This window comes from Zalophus californianus, chromosome 4 (genome assembly GCF_009762305.2).
Source record: "Zalophus californianus isolate mZalCal1 chromosome 4, mZalCal1.pri.v2, whole genome shotgun sequence".
NCBI lineage: Eukaryota > Metazoa > Chordata > Mammalia > Carnivora > Otariidae > Zalophus > Zalophus californianus.
This window is the reverse complement of record NC_045598.1, coordinates 110,215,111-110,233,705: the sequence shown is the minus strand read 5'-3', so window position 1 is coordinate 110,233,705 and position 18,595 is coordinate 110,215,111.

Here is an 18,595-nt window from a genome sequence, read left to right as displayed (position 1 = left end):
TGGCCCAGTCGATTAAGCCTCTGACTCTTGATTTGGGCTTAGAACTCAGGTCATGATCTCAGGGTGGTGAGATCAAGCCCCGAGTCAGACCAAGCTGGACCGTGGACCTTGCTTTAAGATTCTCTCTCCCTCTCCCACTAACTCTCCCCACTTCACTCATGTGCTCTCTATTTCTTGAAAGAAAGAAAGAAAAAGAAGAAACAAAGAAGAAACAAAGAAAGAAAGAAAGAAAGAAGAAAGAAAACGAAAGGTTGGATGATGTTAATGAATAATCAAGTCTACATTGTAATGACCATACTGATTTTGCATATAATACATATACATATATATGTGTATATATATATACATATATATATACACATATATATACTGAAGGACACAGAAATATCATCTTGAATATACTCTATGTAAGTCCCAAGTTCTGCTTCTGTATTAATTTTAAGCAAATAATTCTTCATGTGATTACAAATTTAAATTGTAAGCCAAACTATGTGAATAGAGCAGTCCGACTTGATGAGGTTTTGCTATAACCAAAGATGATTTTTTGGATCTGTTTTTAAAAGATGATTCCTTGCTACCAAGTGGGGTCAAGTCTAAAACATAATATAAAATGTGATGAAGCATATGAAGTAAATACATGTGCTCATATGCCCTCAAGTGCACAAATATATGTTTATTTCTCAGATACACTGATTCCATTCTTCACCTTTAGCTTTCTTTACAGAAAGAAGTCTGCTTTATAGTGTGCATAATAATATAAACAATCTGCCCCTGAGCCAAGAAATCAAAGCATTCTACAGAGCAAACTCAGAACAGGACCTGGTGCTCAAATCACAGCATATCCAGGTCTGCTGAAAACACTCAGCAAAGAGGAGTGTGGAAATAGAACATTCTCTTTACCCAGAAAGCAGCATCCACATCCATCTTCCAAGGGAAATAGCTTTCCAGGGACTGTAGGCTGATAAGAAATGGCAAGTGATAAATGAAGCACCAGCGTCAAAGGACAAATGGCCCCCCGAGGATGGGAAAACCAGTTAAATTTTGACAGGAGTTATGCAGGCGAATGCATGCCTGCCAAAAACATCACACACACATGTGCATGCACATACACACATGCACATACATGAAGCATATAAACAATCAGTCCATTTGGAAAGGACACTGAACACCTCTGAAATGGGACTCCACCCTTTGTCTTGCAAAATAAGCAACTTATTTAACAGCTCTGAGCCTCAGTTTCCTTAAGTGTAGAACAGAGAAAATAATATTGCCTACTCCATAGGGTTCGCATGAGGTTAGATGCTTTAATACATATAAAATGTTAAGAACAATGTCTAGCATAAAGTAAGAACTTAATAACAAACTAATTCTTAAAAACAAGACGTAGATTTTTCATTGCAATTTTTCTGGTGCCCATCTTCTACCTCCAACGTTTTACCTGTTAAAACAAGAGTCCCTGATTTTAAATACTAGTAAATTCCAACTAACCAAGCTTAAAATTTGTTCTTAGGACAAATCTTTATCCTTGACCAACTTGTCCAGTCACCTTGGCTGTGTTTTCAGATGCTTGCTCAACACTAACATTTCCAACTTAAGGAAAAGAAGAGGGGGAAACCCTCCCTTCCTGCTGGGCTCTTTGTGCCCTCTCCCCCCAGGCATAAATATCTGGGCACCAGCAGAAATGAGGACACCCAGTCCTGGCAGTTCCAGAGGCCAGCGGGCCTCCTGCCTCCTGCAGGCTCTGGGATGGTGTCCCGCCGCCCTCCCCACCTTCGGGAGCAATGCATCTTAGGCATGAGGTGAATGGCTAACAGCTCCAGGTCTCCTCTTGGAAAAGCACCAGCTATTTTTGAAACAAAGTACTTCCTCAAGACCAAGAAAGTCCATATTAGTAAAAACACTGGGGAGCTGCCTCTCTGGCTCTTCCTCTAGAATCTCTCTCTGGTTATTTTAAGTAGTTCCTTTCTCCTCAACCAAAAGTGAGGAAGCAGGGAGTATTCCCAGGGTGAAACCTCTGACTTCACATCTCTAGTAGCTCTGGGCCATGGCCAGGATCTCAGTGGCCGAGGAGGGTCACAGGGAAAGGCTCAGTCTGAAAGGCCTGGGTAGAAACCCCAGCTCTGGCACTTGTGCCATCTTGGGAAGGTCACTTAACCTCTCTGGGGATGGGTGTCTTGCAGCGCCCCTCTGAATGGACTCCATCCAGTGCCAGTAAGCCCTAAATATGGATTTTACACTTAGTCGTAGTAGTAGTATTCTGCCTTGCTACTAGTTAGTTACATAATACCCAGGCAATCCATTTCCAATACTTTTTGAAGATTTTCTAATATAGCTGGCCAAAACCTGAAGAAGTATATCTTAACAAAGTCACTGGAACCTACAAGATCCACATGATTGTGCCCCAGTACTTCTAACCTTGTCATCCTCATTTACTCTCCAAGTGGACAGTCTATGAAGATGCAAATCCAGCAATTCCTCCCACCTACCAAAATGATCTTTGCAGTGTGACTAGGCCACTCCTCCCAATAAAAGGCACAACTTACATCTCCACCCCTGAGTCTATGTTGGCCTGTGACTTGTTTGGATACCCAAAGTGGCAAAGAGAGTCTGGGGGACTTTGGAGGCATGCTCTCAGGGTGCTGGCAGCATCCATGCTAGCTCTTTCTGCCATTGGCGATGTCTACATGAAGTCTGAGCTGGCTTCCCCGAAGGTGTGACATCACCTGGCCACAGAGACCCAGCCAACAGCCAGCATCAGGACCAAAGCACCAATCCCATTTCAGATCAACCCACTCCTGTTGAGCCATCACTTCCATGAGACCAGATGAGCTGAGCCCAGGTTGCCAACCCACAGAATTGAGAGCCAATAAGCAATTGTGGTTTCCAGCCACTGGGATTTGGGGTGACTTGTTCCGTAGAAACAAACAGCTGATACAACTCTGCCTTGGGCACAGTGGCCCTGCAGATTCACAAGCATGCCAGGCTTTGTTCTAACTCAGGGCCTTTGCACTGGCTGCTCCCTCCTTCTAGGGTGCTTTCCCCCAAAGAGTCTTCTGTGTTGCTAGCTCTCTCGTGTTCTTCAGTGGTCTACTCAAGATCTTTCCCTGTGAGACTTCCCCCGACTCCCTGTCCAGAATTGCAGTCCTTTCCCCTGACACCTTGTCTTCCTTCCTGGCCCCCATGACCCCTGTGGCACTTACCCTATCTAACACAACAGCACATATTTAACTACTTGCGTTATTTACTCTGTCTCCTGCAGTATAATGGGGGCCCCATGAGGGCAGGTCTCATTGGTTTGGTCCTAGAACACTATCTAGTAGGGTGAGCTATGTTAGCTTGGCCATGCTTGCTTGCTGTAACAAAGAGATCCAACAACAATCTAGTGGCTTAAAACAGATAAGTAATAATTTCTCTCAGATCCGAGGTGAGCTTTGCAGGCTGGCAGGTGGCTGTGTTCCACAAGACCCTTCAGGGACTTGGGTTCCTCCATCTGAATGCTCTACCACATCCCCTGCATAGTTCAGGTTGGGTGGTAGAAATCCTCTCTGTCCCAACTCATGGGAAGCAAAAAGTGAACCTGCATGGATATCTTAAGTCACAGACCCCAAGGCAGTACAAATCTCACCTGCTCAGAAGGTCATTCTTGTCACAGGGTCTTGAGGCCAGGGTCTGTCTGGGCAGGCTTGTAACTAGCTACAAGCCCATTACATGGGGAGGTAAGGAAGAAACTTAGTACCAGCAATAGGTTTGGCCACCATTCAATCAGAAGTAGACAGTTTTCCCAGGAGTTGTTCTTAAGAAATTGTACCAAAATAAAGTTGAAATCAAAAGTTCAAAAGAAGAGATAAATTGCACGCATGTGCCACTTTTTCTGAGACTCCTCAGGCTTAGCTGAGAGACATAATAGATTACCTGGTGGGATCCACAGCCATACCCTGAAAACCGGCCAAAAGTCAGCAGACAGAAAACAAGCATCGCATCTCACACTGGGCATGCTTTCATGCATGACAGAGAAAGCTATGATGCCGGGGATTGTGCAGTGGATGTGGAGCCACCACTCCTGGTTCAAATCCAACCTTGCCTTTAACCAACTGGTCTGTGCACTAATCAATGCACCATTCTGATATCAGCTTCTTCCCCTAGAAAATCAGAAATGCTTTCCAAGGGAACTGTTGAGGATGAAATTAAATAATGAATATGAAAGCAGGCTACAGACTAGAGGGCCTTAGAAACACTGCATATGACCTGGACCAGATGAAGCAACTAGCTTGAGGCAAGTTTTGTCTTTGGGAAAACTGCACTTCTCTGAATCAGCAAATTCTCTTCTGATATGGCAGGCGTACCTCTTGCTACTTGGTGGTAAGGAGAAACATAAATGCAGGGCATTTCATGACTACCTTAAAGGTAAAATTTGCATTATTTTACAGAGTATTTTTTTTCTAATGCTCTTCTAAATGCAAGCACAGACACTCCATTTAAGGGGAGATGCACTCACACAGGCCAGACATACTTAGAAGTCTGTGAGCCTCAGAGGAAAAAGGAAGAGGGAATAAATATATGCAAGCAGTTTTGTTCAAAAGATGGCCCAACACACCAGAGGTGACACAGGAAGGGGGCATACCAGCCATGCTCAACTCATTGTCTACATTGCACTAAATTCCACAATCCTGTTGTAAAAGAGAAATGTTGAAGGCCTTCCCAGAGTCAGTTAGAGTGGAGCCTCCCTTCATAGAAGGTTAGATTGCCTTTTGAGATCCTCATTAAATGATTATTTTTCAGCAACTGTTAAGAGAATAATCCCAAAATACATTTGTTTACATGAAACACAATTCTACTACTAAAGCTGGCATCTTTAAAGCAAAGCCTTATAGAAGATCTTATGATCTCACTGATATGAGGAATTCTTAATCTCAGGAAACTGAGTGTTGCTGGAGTGGGGGGTGGGAGGAATGGGGTGGCTGGGATATAGACATTGGGGAGGGTATGTGCTATGGTGAGTGCTGTGAATTGTGTAAGACCGTTGAATCACAGACCTGTACCTCTGAAACAAATAGTACATTATAGGTTAAAAAAAAAAGAAGATAGTAGGAAGGGAAAAATGAAGGGGGTGGAAATCAGAGGGGGAGACGAACCATGAGAGACTATGGACTCTGAGAAACAAACTGAGGGTTCTCGAGGGGGGGGATGGGGGGATGGGTTAACCTGGTGATGGGTATTAAAGAGGGCACGTATTGAACGGAGCACTGGGTGTTATACGCAAACAATGAATCATGGAACACTACATCAAAACTAATGATGTAAAGTATGGTGATTAACATAAAATAAAATAAAATAAAATAAAATAAAAATAAAATAAAATAAAAAAATAAATAAAATAAAATAAAATAAAACAAATTGCAATTTAACAACAACAACAATAACAAAAAGATCTTATGCAAAGCCCAATGAATGGAATGGGAGTACTTTTAACTGTGTACTGCTGTCCCTGAAATCATAAAGAGCTTTTTATAAGTCAGTTATTCTTTGTGTTGCATTTGTTCATTATCCAGAGCTTTGTTAGTAAAAGGGAAACATTGAAATGAACCACTTTTTAATCCAAATAAGAATGACTTGTTTATCTAGCTCCTGGTTATATAGATATGTATCTATATAAATATGCACACAATTATAAATTTTAGTATGAGTACAGTAGACATCAACAATTCAAATAAAAGACTTTGTTTCAGAGGCTTTTAAAAACTCGAAATCCAGAACAAGAAGAAACACTTTAGAATTTAATTACAAAAAAAGTCTTTACTTATGATGAGCACAGGGGATTGTACGTAAGTAATGAATCACTGAATTCTACTCCAGAAACCAATATTGCACTGTATGTTAACCACCTAAAATTTGAATTTAAAAAATTATAATTTTTTTAAAAAGGCTTTACAACACTGGTCCAGTTTTCCTTTAAATGCAAGGTTCTCTGACCACTAAAAACTGACAATGTTTAAGTTCTTAGATGGAATTTGAAATTACAGGATTCCCAATGAATTTACTGCAGCACGAGCCAATCCCAGAGACCCTCTTAGACCCTAAATTGAATCATTGTCCTCCCACTGAGATCTACTGGTCTCCTCTAATTCCCCAAGTACCTGCTGGTCCTATAACACTTGCCAAGCCTATCAACACCCACATTCCTAGCCACAACAGCCAGCTTCTCAAACGCATCATTGCTACCTACAGAAAACTCATCAGTTAATGCTGTGGTGATTATAAAACAATGCTTAGCCAGTGATTTGGCTTTTCTCTCCTAAATCATCCACAGCAGTTGTCTCGTTAACCATGTCTTCTAAAAGCAGTATTAGTCACACTTTGTTTCATCGATTTCCAGGTCTGAATTGAATGGTTCTGCTCCAGGGGAGTCCAAAAGATGCTCATCATAACTGTGAAGTTTCACTGACACAAAGTCAGTTGATACAGTTTCCCACATGCTGGACACTTTGGGGAAAAGCAGCAAAAACAACATCAGCCTTTGTACCTTGACCTCTTGCCTACTGTGATTCTTGAACAGTCATGTGTATGCAATCAAAGCTTGAATAAGAGACTCTTAGATTTGCCAAAGGAAAAATTTGACATCAGTCAGGAACTGATTTCACCAGGGATAAATGAAGAAGAAAAATGTACTTTATTCCTCCTAAATTTCCCTTAAACAAAGTAAGGTCAAATGTGTAAAGCTGATATTTTATTAAAGAATCTCTCAGCTCTAACTCTGGAAGTGTAGCTAAACTGTGTTTATGGCTGAAAGAAAACAGAAGACCAGCAATGCTATTTCTCTTACTTGTCGAACTCAGTGTGGAGTGTAAAAGAGAAAGTGAAGGTCTAGCTGATCTTAAGGCCCACTCGCCACCAAGGCATAAGGAATAGATGACAAACAGCCAGAAAATTGTAGGAAACTAATCATCTACAAATTCAAACCAAACTTTGACATGTCAAATGATGTCATTATAACTAAAGCTCTCTTTGGAACATTTTATTGTTTAACATGCTATCTCTTTAGCACAGGACATGATATCACTTAACAGAATACAATACAGTTCAAGGTAGACAGATGCTCAAAGACAATAGAAATGAAAAAAAAAATGGAAAACTAATTCCAAAGTTTCAAGGACATCATTGAAAAGTATGCTTGAATATAAGCTAAAAAACTAAAGGGAATTTGATGTGCTTCTTGGAAACATTATTAAGATTACTCTTCTTGTGAGGGAGAAAACACTTCTTCCCTAAGACAGGAAGGAAGGGTTGGTGGAATTTCTCAGGGTAGGAGGAAAAAAGGTAACAATTTAGAAGCTTCTCATAGGATGCCCTCAATTCTGTTTGAAATAGGAAACAATGATACATGCACAGGGTTGTGATACAAAAAAATGCAGCAAAAGAGCTCACAAATTACCAAAAAGAATTTCCCAGGATAAGTTATTAAATTAGAATTGGTTTTGTTGTAGTTATTGTTGTTATGAAGTATATCCTAAGGCAGTTTCTCAAAATAATGTGTTCTCCTGATTGTAGAATAGTCATGTGAGTATCCTAAAACAGGTACTCTGAGAAAGTAAGGGAGGTGATTGTGGCCCCTTCATTTATTTATTTGCTTTCACAATGTCATGGGTATTGCCGTTCACATGTGCCTAGTTAAGCAGATTCATGGATTAAATTATTTGGTTTTACTAAACTAGTCCTGAAAAAAAGGGCAAGTTAGGTTAAAATCATTCCTTCATGGAAGCACTGTGTTGAGGGTACTAGGGTAATGAGGAAGGCACACCTGAAATAAGGGAAAGGCAGGGCTGTTCCTGCCCCTTTCCAGTCAACAATATGATGAAGCACAGCCTGCAGTGATCTAGTCAGATCTGCAAGAAGCTGGCCAAAAAAAAAAAATTGTTAATTAGAAAGCTATTTGGATTATGAGATTACAAATGACTCATTGGAGAGCAAACTTGAAACTAATGATAGCATGATGAGTAAGATAATTAGAAATAAATATGTAAAATATGGAGAAAATATGTATAGTTTTTAAAAGATATTTAAAGCTGTGAATATTCAACATAGTCCTTTACAAAATTTTAATGAACTTAGTGAGAAATATTTGTAAGTCTTGCTTGGGCTCTTGCTTAACAGTGAAAGAAGAAAAAAATACAGCCAAATATCTTTGGGAAACACTTGTTCTTCCTTCTGCTGTAAAATATGCTGAAGTAATACATGGAAAAAAATAGGTCAACAATATAAAAAATCTTCAGCAAAATTACTAGAAGATGTTTATAAAATAGTTATGTTTATTTAAAACATTAAGAGAGAGTGAATCCTTTTACTGAGTTGGGAAATTTGTTATACCATTTTGCTATATAGATTTATATTAGTCAGTGTAGGTGATCTGTAGCCTATAGCTCCAAACATTGTGCATCAATAGGGATTGATTTCTTATTTATTCAATGTCCACCGAAGGTTTTCTTGACAGGACACTCTGTCCTCCAAGGATTAACTGTGGAGACCCAGACTACTAACATCATGTGCCCCCCACCATATGGTGAGTTCCCTTTGTTTCAGCTGCACAGACAGGAACCAAGAAGATCAAGAGAGATGTTGTGTGGCCAGGCCTGAATGCATCTCCTCTCAATTCTGTTTTCCATTAACTAGGACACAGCTATATTGTCCCACCTTGATGCAAAGGAGCTGAGAAGTAAGTTTACCCATGTGACTAGTAGGAATATTAAAGGTGTGTTTCAAATGGTTATGATATAGTTCTAAAATGTCTAAGATTATGTATTTGGCCAATTTTGCTTCCAGAAGGAAATTTAGTGAGCTTCTAAAAAACAAATATGACACAGAACATATATTCTAACACAAAAGGCAGTAGCAAATAAAAAAATATATATTTTATTGGGAAACTGTGAAACTTTGACCAGAATGAAAAAAAAAAAAAAAACACAAAACAAAAGCCACCGAGTAGGGCTAAAGAGATGGCACCAGACATAAAATGAATCTATTGCATAATTCATAGGCAAAGTACTTCAGTCAGGAAGTCAGATTCAAAGTGAACAAAATCAGCAATGTAGTCAATTCTTTTTTTTTACTACAATGTAGTCAATTCTATTAAAAAAATAGCTTTAAAATATTATGAAATGCTGACAATAATTCACAATGAGAGAGAGAGTGGTTACAAATCCTTTTTAAGGATTAAATCCTTTTTAAGGATCCTTTTAAGGATTTAACATCAGTGCAACACTGATGTTTACTGATCAGAGTATGACAGTGTATAGAAACACTGTCAAATTTCAGAATGAGTTGTGAATCATTTATTTTCCTAAAAGACAAGCATTCCAGATTTGGTGTTTTCTATATGTGGCTCTCACCTAATAGACACTTGTGCCACTTCCAGCAGTGGTGGATGAGCAATAAAAAATTCAACAACCCACTGATTATAAAAACTCTCAAGAAATTTGGAATGGAAGAAAACTTCCTAATCTGATACAGGGTATCTGCAAAAAATCTACAGCTAACATCATATTTAATGGTGAAATATTGAACATATTCCCCCTAACACAATGAATAATGCAAGGATTCCTACTTCTACCACTTCAACATTACAGTAAAAGTGGTAAAAGTAGAAATCCTTGCTGTGTTTCTTGTGTTGGAGGGAATGTGCCTAATATTTCACCATGAAAAGGAAGATGAAGAAAGAAAAAGTCATAGAGATTGGAAAGAAAGAAGTAAAACTACCTTTATTGGTAGGCAACATGACCATCAATGTAGAAAATCTTGAGTAATCTACAAAAAAAAATCTCATAGAAGTAATATGTAGGTTTAGCATTATAAACATATTAAACATCACATTTATATTAACATAAAAAATACTTATGAATACATGTAACAAAAATGCTCAGATGTGTACACTTAAAACCTGAAAATAATGCTGAGAGAAATTAATGAAGATATAAATAAATGGAGAGGTATACCATGTTCATGGATCAGAAAAATCAATATTGTTTAGATGTCAATTTTACCCAAATTTCTATATAAATATGATGCAATACCAATCAAAATCTCAGGAGGATTGTTTGCTTTTGTTTTTTTTTTTGGAACTTGACAAACTGATTCTAAAATTAATATGAAATGAAGAGGATGTTAATCAATCAAAACAATTTTGAAAAAGAACAACGTTAAAAAACTTGCACTACCTGATTTCAAGACTCACTATAAAACTGTAGCAATCAACACAGTATGATGTTGGCATAAGGATAGACATAGAGATCAACGGAACAGAATAGACAGTTCAAAAATAATCCCACACTTACATAACCATTTGAAAAAAATGCTAAGGTAATTCAATAGAAAAAGTCTTTTATATAAATTGGATATTCACATGAAAAATAATGAACATTAACCCCTAGCTCACACATATGCAAAAATTAACTGAAGTGGCCAGAGATCTAAGTGTAAGAAACAAATCATAAACCAATGTAAAAACTATAAGAAAAAAATATTTGTGGCATTATAGTAGGCAAAAAATTTTTAGATAGGACACAAAAAGCATAAATGATAAAATTAAAATTTGATGAATTGGATTTCATCAAAATTTAAAACTTTTGCTTCTCAAAATCCACCGGTAAGAGAATAAAAGAAAACTAATGGACTGGTATCTGATAAATATATTCCATCCATAATGTATAAAGAACACTCAACTACACTCAAATTTGAAAAAAAGAACACTTACAACCCAATATTTAAAAAAAATCATACAGTGCACCAGTTAATAGGGAAATGCAAATTAAAACCACAATGAGGTAATGCCATATACCCACTAGGATGACTAAAATTAAGAAAACTGGCAATATAAAGTGCTGGTGAGGATGGAGAGCAAATGGTTTGAATACAAAATGGTATGGCCACCATGGAAAACAGTTTAATAGCTCCTTATATAGGTAAACTTATATTTATCATATGACCCAGTAGCAATCTTTTTCCCAGGCATTTACCCAAGAGAAATAAGTACATATGATCTCACAGACTTGTGCTTGAATGTACATAGTAGCTTTATTAATAATAGCCAAAAATTAGGTGTACATGTCCACCAACTGGTGAAGGGATATGGTACATCCATATAATGAAACAATGCTCAGCAATAAAATAAACAGCTGATACATGAAACAGAATGAATGAATCTCAAAAGCATTTATGCTAAGTGAAAGGAGCCAGATATAAAATGATATGATGCCGTTTATATGACACTTTGGGAAAACAAAGACAATATGAAGATCAATGTTTGTCAGGGTGGTAGGGAAGTAGTTCACTGCCAAGGGGCAGAGAGGACTCTATGGGGTGACAGAACATTCTATAGCATGGTTCTTGTAGATGGTCATATGAATATATCCATTTCATCAAATTATATACTTAAAATTGGTGACCCTTATTTTGTGTAAATTATATCTCCATAAAGCTTTTTAATAGTTCTTTGGGATTTGAATGTTTATTATTATTACAATGCCTGCTGAACTTTTTAAAATACTTGAAAATGATGGTGTATTTATTTTCTATTGCTGTGTTATAAATTATCACAAACTTAGTAGCTTAAAACCAAAACACAAAGTTCTGGCAGGCTCAACTGGGTTCTCAATTCAGGATCTCACAAGTCAGAACGAAAGTAGTCAGCGATCTGGAGGCTCCGGGGCAGGGGTGGGGGTGGGGATCTACTTCCAGGCTCATTCAGGTTGTTGGCAGCATTAATTTCCTTGTGGTGTAGGACTTGGGTTCTCATTTCCCTGACATGTAGCCCCCTGCATCTTGAAGCCAACAGTGGCACATGCAGCCCTTCCTGTGCTTTGAAACTCTCTGCCTTCTCCTTCAATTTCCTCTTCTGCTTTTAAAGGCTCATGTGACTATATTGGACCTACGTGGTAATCCAAGATAACGTTGCTACTTTAAGGTCCGCAGATTAGTAACCTTAATAACATCTCCAATACCCTCTTTGCCATCTAAGGTAACGTATTCTCAGTCCTGGGATTGAGATGTAAATCTTGGGGACCAAGATACTGCCCTCACAGACTACCACTGATAATGGTATCAGCTAACTAAGGAGCACTGTGCCAGACAGCAGGTTGCTTCAAAATCATCACTGCAGTTTTTCTTCCCAGTGCCTTACGAGGAGGGCACTATTTCTTTGGTCATTGTCCAGTGTGGCAAATGGGCATGAAAAGGTTTGAAAAGTGCCAGGATCACTCACTAGTTAATGACAGGGCAGACCTTAAATTCAGATCTATCTGAGTCCCAAAGCACTAGGCTGATGGTGGTTGTATTTTGGTCACTGTTATTCTTATCAACTGATTTTATTTTAATACAAAGTAGCTATGGCCTCTCACCAGCCCTTCATCCAGAATTGCTTGCATGTTCACTTCACAATATGTTGCTCAGCTTGTAGTTATGTACCTTTTCAAGTATTTGAACCAGCAGCTGCCTTTTCATTAAGTGGTCAGTGCCCTCATGCTCTATCTCCACATCCCAGCTGATGCTTGGTTCATGGTAAGGGCTCAATATGTGGCTGCTGACTGACTGAGCAAGTGAATAGCATGTAAGTACACACCACTCTCCTGTCATCTTCTCCAAATGCTGACCATTTCTCTCTGCCTTTAAGACTATGAGAGAGAAGAATGAGAACATGTGCAAGCTAAAGGCATGCAGTTGTAGCCCAGGACTGCTCCCTGACAGATGAATGGTGACATCCTACCAATGCATCTCTGGAAAGGATTGCTAAGATCTGCTATCTCTCTGTGCTACTCACTTCTTTTTTTTTTTTTTTTTTTTTTTTTTTTTTGAGAGAGAGAGAGAGTCAGGAAGGGGCAGAGAGAGAGAGAGAATATTACACAAGTTCCATAGCCAATACAGAGCCTTACATGGGGCTTGATCTCACAACCCTGAGATCACGACCTGAGCAGAAATCAAGAGTTGGAGGCCTAACCAACTGAGCCACCCAGACAACCCCCCTTTTTTTGTCTGTTCTACTCACTTCTGAAAACAGCCCATGCTTTCATAATAATACAGGTCATATATCAACATCATATTTGAATGAGTGAACAAATTGAGCCCTCCCCAACTCTAAATTTTAGGAAACATTGCCTGGACTAGCATGTCCCAGAGAATGAATTTCTTTATGGAACCACACAGCTCAGAGTATAGTCTTCCCGGACTAGCACATACCCCACTTTACCAAGTGACTTTATACCAGGAATGGTCAGAGCCCAGCAAGCAGGAAGTGGGCATAATTCATGAGTACCTAATGTGATGCACTTGACACATAATGGGCACCCAAAATATTGATTAAATGAATGAATAAATCATTCAAGTGTGCCACATGGAAATGGATCCCAATGACTTTCCTAGAATTTGTATCTTAAAAAAAGAAAAAAAGTCCTCCTCCCTGAAACAGAATGAGGGAATATCCACAAATATAAGGATAATAATGTTCGCCAAATTCTTTCTACAATTTTGAGTGTGAAATTGCCTTTCTTGTTTTGCTTGTGTTTCGAGTACTACAAAGACAATGCCCTTTTGATGTTTCCAGATGTAACCCCATATTAAAGATTAGATCAGAGCAGGAAGGGTTTTCTTTAAACATGGTTGTAATTCTCAAGTGTTAAAAGTGTATCATGAGCGGCTTAATTGCCCATTAAAATATTAATTTTAATGAAAAAGCAGAAAATACATCACCACGGTTTTCTCTGTCATTCCCAAGCAGTGAGAACCATAGCAGTGCCTACTTGAGGTACAGCCTATTCCAGGTCAGCCATTTGGTATGTTCCCCACCAACATGGGAGACAAGTTAAAAGAACAATATCCCAAATTCCTTCCAATAGTAAACCACAAATCTAGAATGGGAATCACAGATAATTTGAATGACTAAAGGATAATGTAGCCACTTTGAATTTGCAGATGAAATCTTGGCTTTGCTTAGTTAATTTGAAATATTGAGCAAATATAAAAAGACATCATGACACATGAGTTTGATATGGGATCACAGTTTTTTGTAGGTCAAAAAGAGTCAATTGCTGAAATTGTCATAAGGTTTAGCCTAGTGAAGAAGCTGTGAGAATAGATGGAAATCAAATTTTACTTTTGTTTTCAAAAATCACAAAGCCAGAAGGATCCTTAGAGAAAATGAAGTCCAACTTTCTTACTTTAAAGCTTATGTTTATAGGATTAGATATAACTAAAAGTAACTGAAAACCCCCAAATATCAAGGGGATACATGAAATAGAAGCTTATTTTATTTTATGATTTTATTTATCTATTTTGAGAGAGAGACAAAGAGAAAGCACAAGCATGGGGGAGCGGCAGAGGGAGAGGGAGAAGCAGACTCCCTGCTGAGCAGGGAGCCCCACATGAGGCTTGATCCCAGGACCCCAAGATCATGACCTGAGCCCAAGTCAGACGCTTAACCGACTGAGCCACCCAGGCACCCCAATAGAAATTTATTTTACATTCCTGTCCAAGAGTGCCTACAATGTAAGAGATGCAGCCCCTTCTAGTTTGCCCCTACACTCAGAATGGCCCCACATTCCCAGTGAACCTCATGGTCTAAGAGAGCTGCTCCAGACATCAAATACACAGGGGCTGGACAGAGAAGAGGCTTACATAGCAGGCAGAGGCCAGATCTTGAACTGTGGAAACTGTGCTATATGGGCATGGACATTGTCTTACAGGCACTGAGAAAGCATTTCAATATTGAGCAGAAGGCAGACATGGTTGGATTTGTATAAATCCTTCTGGCAGGCCTGTGGATGGCTTGGAGAAGTTCAGGATGGAACACAGTGGGCTAACGCAGGAGCTGGGTGAGAAAGGAGCAGGTGGATGAGACAGGAGGTGTGCAGTGAGGCAGTGAGCACAACCTGCACTACCTGAGAAGGCCAATAAAAAAGAAAGGAAGAAAGAAATGATGCAGGCCAACAGGATTGACTTCCTTCCAGCTGCAAACAAATGTGTATGAGAACATGGGCAGCCTGTTCTGTGGGGTGTCTACAGAAGAAACAGCCTTCAGAGAAGAAAGGGGAAAGGAAGGCTCTGTGCAGAGGTGATGGATCGTGTAAGGTAAACATTCACAATCAAAAAAAGATTTGTTAAGCAAAGGGGTCAGAGAGATCTAGGCTAAGAAAGAGAATATGTGATTCAACAGTACTTCTGAAACAAATAACGCAACATATTTTAAGAAAAAAGAAAAGAAGATAATAGAAGAGGAAGAAAAGGGGAGTAAGTCAGAGGGGGAGACGAACCATGAGAGATGATGGACTCTGAAAAACAAACTGAGGGTTCTAGAGGGGAGGGGGGTAGGGGGATGGGTTAGCCTGGTGATGGGTATTGAGGAGGGCACGTTCTGCATGGAGCACTGGGTGTTATGAACAAACAATGAATCATGGAACACTGCACCAAAAACTAATGATGTAATATATGGTGATTAACATAACAATAAAAAATTAAAAAAAAAATGCCAGCAAGAAAAAAAAAAAAAAAAAAAAGAGAATATGATGGGGATAAAATTATTTGGAGATAGGCAATTCTGGGAGCTTTCTTTTCTCTGAATGATAAAGAACAATGGTGGAGAATGTGGGGATGGACAATGTGGTTCCAGGGCCTGGTCTCAAATATTTGGACTGGTCCAGATCATTTTCTGGTCAGCATCGGCTCACAGGGCCAGGCAGTGCCAGGCCTGGTCTGAGAGGATAAGCTTGCCATCAGCTAAAAAGGGCCATGATTTGTTCCAGAATGCTACCTGACACTCTAGTCTCCCTTGGAGCTACCTGGCCCTGTGGTGGTTATGCAAATACCTAGCCCTGGGTACCCCTTACTGACCCAGCAGTCAGTAAGAAGGAGCATGGCAGGTCCCATGGGATTTCTTGTTTGGCTCTACAAGGCCTAGAGAAACAACTTCCTTATTCAACCTGCTGACATTATAGCTGTTGCAATGATTACTTATCATGTACCACATCTTAATTTACAACTTTATAAGTTACAGGTAAGGTGCAAGAATCCTGGGACACCTGGATGGCTCAGTCAGTTAAGAATCTACCTCCGGCTCTGGTCATGATCCCAGGATCCTGGGATCAAGTCCAGCATCAGTCTCCTTGCTCAGCGGGGACCCTGCTTCTCCCTCTGCCTGCCGCTCCCCCTGCTTGTGCTCTCTATCTCCCTGACAAATAAATAAATAAAATCTTAAAGAAAAGATGTAAGAATCCTATCCTTAGTTAACCTTAGCCATTTGCATTACCCACCAGTCACTTGATTATGTTTTTTAAAAAATGTTATCTAGAAATGTGTTAACACCAGTGAATACCAGTATATTTTGGGAAAAGCTTTTCTTTACTATGCCTTCATAGGGGCTCTCCATGATGGGATGTTGCAGGGGAACTTAGGGCTCATCTCTGCTCAGGCAAATTCTCACACTCCCTACCCTTACTACAGACATTAGAACATGGACTGTTTTGCCAAACTTCAGAGATATAGACAGACATATGATAGATACAGAAATCCAGAGACAAAAATTGTCATGAATGTAGGGAGAGAGAGAGAGACAGAAAGAGATTATGTAATTTACAGTCTACTGGGGAGGAGACATCAGAGAAAGAAAGCAATCACTCATTGTAGTAAGAGCTAGAAGGAAATGGTCCTGAAGCAGAGAATGAGGGTGGGGTAGAGAGGGATTCACTTTGCACAGGGAAGTCAAAAACTCTTCCAAGAGTTGCCCTTGGAGATGAGTAAGGAATGTGTAGAAGTCCTGGGGCAGACAGCTGGATGGCTGGAGATACCGAAGGCAGCAGGGCACACAAGGTAGCAGCAAAGACAAGTGGCAAGAGAGAGCAGTGGAGAGTCAACCACCCAAACAGTTGGCTAAGATCACCTCTGAATTTATCATCATTCTCTCTACATAATAAAATTGGTAAAATTGAATTTAAATTATGAAGATAACTAACGTTTATATTTTCCTTGTATTAAAACAATTTCATAATAGATTTGTAATTTACTTGGAAATCAATTCAATGATGTCATTTCCTAAACAGTTTCCAAATGCCTCCATCATTAAAGGTCCACATGAAGTAAAAGACTTTCATCAATTCAAGGTTCAAGCTATTTATCATGGCAAAATTCCAGTTAATTGTGAGTCAAAGGGAAGACTGTTTTGCATGCAAAGTTAAAGGAAACATTTATAGCACTGATAGTCACTTCAATGTACTTTTTTATTTATGCATCCATTGCAGTTGAATTTTGGAAAGTTCCGTGATCCTGTCATGCACAGTAAAATTTGTGTACAGTACAGATTAAACAGTTTTTTTTATTATTCTATTATTGATTGATTTGATATGAGGTAACTGTTCAGGCTCAATTGCTTTACTCTGAAAATGCCCATGAGGGGGTAAGTGATTCTGTGTCTACTCAACACAAGCAACTAAAAATTACAAATAGGAATGTCAATTTGCTTTGAAATGTGATTAACCGACCCTATCATGTTTACAGCTTGTTTCTAAAGTCTAAAAATATTAAGTTCAAAAACTTCACAAGAATGTAATGAATGCACTGAAGTTTTCCAATATGTTGACAAAACACTCCCCTAACATATACCTTGTCTGCTGTCTTAGAGAAGTAAATTTCTTCTTCTTTGGAATGTATTTGGAAATTTTTCACTAGAGGAACAGCATGGAAGAAAGAACTGGGGGAAGGGGAGAAATGGGAGAAGAGTATCTCACAAAGTGTTCTCAGCAGGTTAAAGAATTTTTGCCTGGTAGAACAGATTTAACTCTTTTAATCTCAACCTTCTGTGGTATTGTCCTTACATCATTTTTTCTACTTTAAGGGAAGATGGCTGATGGGTCCTAAGCCTAAGCTTGTGAAGTAAGAACTGATTAGCTCACCTGTAAATGCTCACCAACAAGCCCCCAGTGTATGATGTCTGTAAAAACACCTGACATCCCCATCAGTGTGCTCCCCTCTGGTGGAGACCTGCCCTCTAATACGTGCCAGCAGGGCATCTTATCAGAGCACTTAATACATGGTTTTTAACAGACCAACCAGCACAAGAGAGGTGGGGCCCATGGCTTCTCTTATTTACTACTGACAGCCAATCCTCTGGCTCCTTGTCTTTTAAAACGACGTGGATGGAACTGGAGGGTGTTATGCTGAGTGAAATAAGTCAATCAGAGAAAGACATGTATCACATGACCTCACTAATATGAGGAATTCTTAATCTCAGGAAACAAACTGAGTGTTACTGGAGTGTGGGGGGTGGGAGGGATGGGGTGGCTGGGTGATAGACATTGGGGAGGGTATGTGCTACGATGAGCGCTGTGAATTGTGCAAGACTGTTGAATCACAGATCTGTACTTCTGAAACAAATAATGCAACATATTTTAAGAAAAAAGAAAAAGAAGAAGATAACAGGAGAGGAAGAAAAGGGGAGTATGTCAGAGGGGGAGATGAACCATGAGAGATGATGGACTCTGAAAAACAAACTGAGGGTTCTAGAGGGGAGGGGGGGAGGGGGATGGGTTAGCCTGGTGATGGGTATTGAGGAGGGCACGTTCTGCATGGA